The sequence below is a fragment of the Lepidochelys kempii genome, chromosome 10 (genome assembly GCF_965140265.1).
Source record: "Lepidochelys kempii isolate rLepKem1 chromosome 10, rLepKem1.hap2, whole genome shotgun sequence".
Classification (NCBI taxonomy): Eukaryota; Metazoa; Chordata; order Testudines; family Cheloniidae; genus Lepidochelys; species Lepidochelys kempii.
Genome location: NC_133265.1, coordinates 5,022,660 through 5,030,324, shown reverse-complemented (window position 1 = coordinate 5,030,324; position 7,665 = coordinate 5,022,660).

Genomic DNA, 7,665 nt, shown 5'->3' with positions numbered 1-7,665 from the left:
TATCTCGCACCTCCCACCATCAGAGATTTAAAAAATAATCTTCCTGATTCTCCCATGCCCTGCCCCCGGGCGAAGTCATTTACACCAGTTCCAAGTGGGCATTACCAGAATGGTAGCATTGTACGCCCAGCTGCACCGGCGGAAATCAGGATCAGCTGATAGCTTCAGTGTGATTCCCTTCACTCCAGGCCAAGTTCAGCTGGGTTTGACCCACAGACACAGAGGACCAAAACAATGTGGGGAAGAAAAGCAATGGCGAAAGCCAAACCGGACTGATGAATGTGTGTCTGTGGAGCAGCAGGAGGGATGAATCCTTTCACTTAAAAACAAGAACTCCCCAGTATTCCCACTTGAGTAAACAGGGTTATTTTTCATTTTTCTCTGACTCTATGGCACAAGATAAGTTCTAGTTAATGTAGTGAAATGTTTTATGAGAAGCAGGTAATATTGACAGTAGTCTGCCTGTTTCTTTCCATCAGTTATCCTGCATGGCCAAAATACTAGCTGCAAAGAACCTGACAGCAAACTTCACCAGCTACCCACCAGATGTGCTACTCTTCTTTGAGTGAGTATCTCAGAGTGGCATAAGGGCTCGTTTCTCATGTGAGAAAACAATGTTAGTCCTGAGTCAGTAGCATTCGGTCATGAGAGTAGCCCTGATCCAAGTCCAATTATGTCCTTGGGTGTCTACGGATTACTCATGTGAGGGAAGGTTTGCAGAATTGGATCCTCAGATCCAATCCTGTAGCCCTTACTCATTAAAAATCCCCATTAGTGGGGCTTGAATTCAGCTGGAGCCATCTGGAGCAGAGCTCTAGTAAATATTTTTAAAGCTGCGGGAGCCCCGGCACGTCCCGTGAGGCTGAAGCCCCAAGCCCCAGGAAATACTTGGTGAGAATTTAAGCCCTGCCCATTGGTTTCAGTGGGAGCTTTTTCTGAATAAAGATGGAGCAAGATGGAGAACTTCCGACCCAAGTCAGCAAAGTATTTAAGCACGTGCTTAACTTTAAGCACAATGTCCCATTGAAGTCACTAGAAGTACTCCCATGCTTAAAGTTAAGCACATGCTTAAATGCTTTCGTGAACTGAGGCCTTAATCCTCAAAGTCCAGGAGTAATGTCGGGTCTCTGTTTTAATGTAGAGCTTTGAGGGTCGCTGACCACAAGTGGCAGGTAACAAATGCTAGTTCTGGCTATCTGTTAGAAAGCCAAGTGGGCATTTGGCACTGCCTCTGTGGCAACGTGGGGCCATTGGCAATGAGAGCATGTCTAGCAGCTGTGAGAGCATAGGATGTGGGGACACGACCCCTGGATGCACTACATACCCTCTCCATGGGGAGAGCAGAGCGTGGAGCAGAAGCTGATGGGCCCGATTCCTCTCTAAGTCACACCAGAGGATCCCCAGGGTTTAGGTCCTGGCCCATCCCGCTCAGAGCAGCATTAGCTCATTTCTCAGGAAAGCCAATGGTGTTACTGTCCCGACGTGCCAGGGACCTCCTTGGGGACAAGTCGCTGAAGAAGGCACACATGCTGCAAACCACATTTGTCATTTCTGAGGTCTGTTCCCCCCCACCCAGTTTTGGCAATTTCCTTTCCTTACAGTTTCACCCAAGTGCAGAATCACACCTGCAAAGAGTTTTACAGTCTGGCTTCCCAAGGGAATCCAAACCTGCTGCCAAATGGATCGGCCCAAAGGACACAACTCCTGAATAATGCATTGGTGTGCCTGGTAAGTTACAATCTACCTTTCAAGTGCACCTTCTCGGTGCACTAATGATCAGTTCAGTGCTTTAGCGGAAGTATCTACACGCACGGCATCAGAGTAAATTACGTCCTGTTAGTTTCCTGGCCTTGCAAATATTAGTTGCAAATATTTGGGGCCAGATCCTGCCACTTTAATGTTGAGTTATAACTTACTCACCGAGTAATTGAGTACGTTACTATCTGTTGTAAGATAGAGTGGTCAGATGCGGCCTTTTGCTTGTAATCCAGGTGAATATTGAAGGAAAACAAGTTTGAATAGTTCACTCAGAAATACTGCAAAATGTATTGATCTCACTCCCCCGGCTCTGGGGAGTTGCCTGGTTTATAAGAGAATTCTGACACCGGCTGTGTTGCCCTTTCCCCCAGGGCGGGGTGAGTAACACTCTCAGCAAGGAGCAGCTTAGCAGCCTCGGTGCATTGGTGTGTGACATGGATCCAGCAGCCATCACAGACTCCGACCCTCAGATCCTGGAAAATCTGAAGCTCTGTCCAGATCTAGCAGGGCCCCAGAAAGCTGCTCTCAACACTCTCCTCAGCCGTGGGGAAAGCCAGGATGGGTAGGCGCTTTCCCTTGGGCTGTTCTGGAAAGAACGAGTTCATCCCTGAAATGGAGGGTTATTTGTGTATGGGTTTGACTATTTGTGACTTATCTCAACTCTGCCTTTTCCTGTGTGGTGCAGGGCTCCTCTATCATGGGATTTAGGGAGTTTGCAGAGTCTTGGATCTCTCACTTTGTATCTGAACCAGACAATTTGGAGGTCAGTCAAGGAGGTAGGTTACCCACCTATGCAGCTTATTAGGGAGATAGATGTGCTGAGTTCACCCTTTGGAAAGCAGGGGATTGCTTCTGAGATGCACTGGGTTGCATGAGAATGTATATTTTTGTATATTATAGCTGTGAACTGTGTTCCACACTGTGAAATCCTTTTGTGAGCAGCAGATGCTCATGCACTTGGTCTTTCTCTCTTCCTCTTCCTGCTTGCTCCATTCCTCTCTCACCAGCCTCTTCTCTCCCTTCACAGATCTTACAATTGGTCTGTCAACTAAGCTTTCTCTTCTACCAGTCTTGCCATCTGCGACTCCATCCTTTCCTCTTTGCCAAACCCTGATCTTTTTTAATTCCTCTCTGCGTGGGTCTGATCCATAGAAGTCAATGGATAGACTCCCATTGACTTCAGTGGGCAACTGATTATGCTTCTTGTGACCTAATGCCAGCATACCTCTGGGCTTTTGCCTGTTTTGTCCTCAGTTTCATCAGTGACTTAGGGACTCTTTCTCCTCCTTTTCCCCAGGATGTGAGGAAGGCCTTCTTCAGAAGTGTTGTAGCTGGGTACCAAACCCAAAGTGCATCTCAGAAGGAGAAAACCATGCTCCTCTTAAAATCCATTGGATCCGCATCACCTTCATCTCCCAGATCTAAGCGTGCCACGGAACGTAAGTGGAGGAGCATTAAAATTAGCAATGGGCCAATCGCGGGTTTGGATCAGTTCGGATAATCACTCAGTGGTCTGGGGGTAGCATTTTCAAAAGCTTCTACATGACCTAGGAGTCCAAGTCCCATTCTCTCTATTCCCGTAGGGCTAGCAAAACTGGGCTGGAAGTATTGAGGGAAAGCGAAACCAGGATTCCCTCACAAAATTTCCAGGACTTCCTGTATTCAGCAGGGCCAGAAATATCATTAAGAGTAGGTTTCAGAGTAACAGCCGTGTTAGTCTGTATTCGCAAAAAGAAAAGGAGTACTTGTGGCACCTTAGAGACTAACCAATTTATTTGAGCATGAGCTTTCGTGAGCTACAGCTCACTTCATCAGATGCATGCATCCGATGAAGTGAGCTGTAGCTCACGAAAGCTCATGCTCAAATAAATTAGTTAGTCTCTAAGGTGCCACAAGTACTCCTTTTCTTTTTATCATTAAGAGTAGAATTTTTTATCGCGTTTAGGCAGCTTTGATTCCATCTAGAACCAGGAAGTGCAGCAACAGCAGGAAAATGGCAAGAAAAAGTAAATACTCCCCCGCCCCCTTCACTGAACAAAACAATGGAGGTGGGCCGTCTGGGCTGAAATCTCTCGTAGATCTAGTAGGGCTGTGAAAGAACTCGCGCACCACTGGAGTGTCTCCTTGTAGCCAGACACAGCACAGAGGCTCTCTCCCAGCCTGGTGCTCCCGACCGATGATTGCTCCGGTGCTGGGGTGGTCTTTTGTCTCCTAACTCAGCCTATGGCCAGGTCACAATTTAGTCCACCCTCTCTTGGCTAGTTGGGTCCAACAAATACACAATCCAAACATCCTCACCAAAAGATCTTCAGCCCCAGATGATTATTTAGTCTGGGATTAGTGGGATTGTTTAGTCTGCAGAAGAGAAGAATGAGGGGGGATTTGATAGCGGCTTTCAACTACCCAAAAGGGGGTTCCAAAGAGGATGGATCTCTACTGTTCTCAGTGGTAGCAGATGACAGAACGAGGAGCAAAGGTCTCAAATTGCAGTGGGGGAGGTTTAGGTTGGATATTAGGAAAAACTATTTCACTAGGAGGGTGGTGAAGCCCTGGAATGGGTTACCTAGGGAGGTGGTGGAATCTCCTTCCTTTGAAGTTTTTAAGGTCAGGCTTGACAAAGCCCTGGCTGGGATGATTTAGCTGGGGATTGGTCCTGCTCTGAGCAGGGGGCTGGACTAGATGACCTCCGAGGTCCCTTCCAACCCTGATCTTCTATGATTCTATCTATGCAGTCCTCACAGCCTTCTCTCAGGGCTCCCTGCTGGGCTGCCCACCACCTTTTCCCGTGGCTGGTTCTTCCGCTCCTTCCACTACACCAGGTTCCAGCCCCAGGGACCCTATATCTAGCAGCCAAGGTCTGCTCAGGCCCTGTCCCTTGCTGCTGTTTCCCTGAGCTTCTTCCTACACAGCCTTTTTCAGGCCTTCTCCCCCCTGCAACCTGTTTAGATTCACCCTCATTTCAGAGTTGGGACTCTCAGGACCTGTCCCCTAAGAAAATCCCAACACAAAAAAGCCTGAACAAAACCCAATTCCTATTTCTTTGGGGCTCAATCTGACATTTCTCTCAACCAAATGCCCCTCAGGGCTCCCTTTCTGAAGATCAGTTCCTCACCTCCTCCACTCTGGTGGCTGTTGGATGTCATTCCTGGCCGCCAGCAGCCTCCCCTATTCAGGTGAGGATACCAGGCCTTTCCCACCTGGGTTCTGTCTCGCTCATCCCAGAGAGGGATTGTAGATTCTCTTCCTGCAGCACCCTTCTGCTCTAAACTTCCTGCCTTTATAACCACAACCCAGCCCCGCCCTCCCTGGGCTTCATCTCATCTCCCCACCCCCAGGTGACACTAAGGAGCGCAATTGGCCTCTCAGGCCTGCATTAACTCCTTCAGACCTTGCCTGGGGGGCATACCACACCCCAAGGTCATTTGCAGGCATAGGGTGGGGGGAAATCTCTCCCTTTTGGGAAAAATCTTATTGAATTCAACAGGGAAAACCATCAGGGTTCTGTAGAAATGTAGTAGGGGGCTATAGAAATAATGACAAAAGCTACAGAATGAAACTGCATGAACCATTTTTATGAACTAGGATTCCCATATGATTTCTGCAGCAGGGAGATAATTCTCTCTCCACTTCTGTAGGATGGTTCAAAACCCCACATAGAACTGTTATCATTCCCTGTTAAATTCTGTAAGACTTTTCTACAAGGGCTATGAGATATCCTAATAGGACTTGTGGGGAGTGGAGGAAGGGAAACTGCAGTGTTCCGTAACAGGAACTATTGTGATCCTGGGATGCATAAACAGGGGAATCTCAAGCAGGCATGGAGAGGTTATCTTACCCCTCATTTGGCACTGGAGTGACCACTGCTAGAACACTGAGTCCAGTTCTGCTGCCCACAGTTCAAGAAGGATGAAGGGTGATAAGCTGGAGAGCGTTCAGAGACGAGTCACGAGAATGATTAAAGGATTAGAAAACCTGCCTGATAGTGACAGACTCAAAGAGCTCAAACTATTTAACTTAACAAAGAGGAGGTTAAGCGGTGAATTGATCACAGCCTGTAAGTACCTACATGGGGAACAAATATCTAATACTGGGCTCTTCAGTCTAGCAGAGAAAGGTCTAATCCTGGGGTCGGCAACCTTTCAGAAGTGGTGCGCCGAGTCTTCATTTATTCACTCTAATTTAAGGTTTTGTGTGCCAGTAAGACATTTTAACGTTTTTAGAAGGTCTCTTTCTTGAAGTCTATAATATATAACTAAACTATTGTTATATGCAAAGTAAATAAGGTTTTTAAAATATTTAAGAAACTTCATTTAAAATTAAATTAAAATGCAGAGCCCACCGGACCGGTGGCCAAGACCCAGGCAGTGTGAGTTCCATAGGTTGCCTACCCCTGGTCTAATACGATCCAATTGTTGGAAGTTGAAACTAGAGAAATTCAGACCGGAAATAAGGCATAAAGTTTTAACAGTGATGGTAATTAACGATTGGAACAATTTACCACATGTCAAGGTGGATTCTCAGTCACTGGCAATTTTTCAATCAAGAGTGGATGTTTTTCTAACAGATCTGCTCTCGGGATTATTTGGGGGAAATTATCTGGCCTGGGTTATCCAGGAGGTCAGACTAGATGATCCCAGTGTTCCCTTCTTCTGGCTTTAGAGAATCTATTAATCTGAAATCTTTCCCTGTCTGCTATTTCTATCAACAGAATGCAAATCTGAACCTATCACCGCCAGCACCATCCAAGACCCCCTCTTCATTGTGTATTATGACACGAAGGGGCAGTTTGATGCATGCTTGAGTAACGAGGTTTTGAAAGCCAACCTGGTTCCATTGCTGGAGCACCCTCTCACAGAGGAGTACCTTGATGTCATGAAAAGCAAACTCAGTGAGGTAACAAAGAATATCACAAAATAAGACAACAATAGGCAGCTGAGCTCCACCTTAATACACGGCTTTTCCAGGCAGGGAGAGCTCTGTTTGTAGGTGATTTTCATCCTTGGGAATAAGCATTGTGGGGAAAGATTTCTGACCAGAGCAGAGTACGTGCATGTTGGGCGGGTGGTGTTGGGATGCTCATTTCTACATCCCGAAGGGCTATAACAGAGTCAATGTGCTGGCTGGGGGAGCGGGTGTTTCTTAGCTCATCCATACCCAGCCCTTACAGGATGTTGCTCTCCCAGATGGGGAGGACCACTGCCTGAGGAAGTAACTCTGGGAGTAGGTTCAGGGCTCTTTCTGTGCTTCCTGCCTCTGGGAGAAAGAAAATAGCAACACGAGAAGCATAAGGGGAGCTGCTTCTGTACCCTCTTCCACTAATACATAGACCTGGTTTCGTTGTTTACTGAATTCAGGCCTGTGTCATTATTCCAGGGACTCTGCCCGTCTGTGCTAACCCCTACTAAACCATATCACGAGGCCACATAACCAGAGTGCATCCTCTGTGTCACTGTCTCTTCTGCGGCCCCTGGAGACCTGGTGCTGGAGGAGAAGCAGTTTCCGAAAGCTACTCCAATCACCTTGTCTGGAGGCACAATTTTTTGACGTGCTCCCTCAGGGCTGAGTTCACTCCTCACTACAAGGAACACGAAGAGAGTCTGGTTCGGGCCAAGTTCTCCTGCCCCCTCAGTGCTATGGCACAATTTGAGCGATGATGAAAAATGCCAGGGAGATGATGCAGAAATCATTCAAAAGCAGCGAGTCTGAGCTCAAAGAGGAATCGAGGGCTGAACTTTGCAGCTCTGGTCCATCTTTTGTTAAAACAATAATGTGGTCTACATTTATCATCTGTAGTGCTGTGGGTATCATTTGCTGTAGGGGGGTGGGGTTAGGACGGGGACAGAGGTGTGGGGGAGAGTTCAGGAGAGAAGTAAGGAGCACTGTGAAGATCAGTGGGAGAATGAGGGG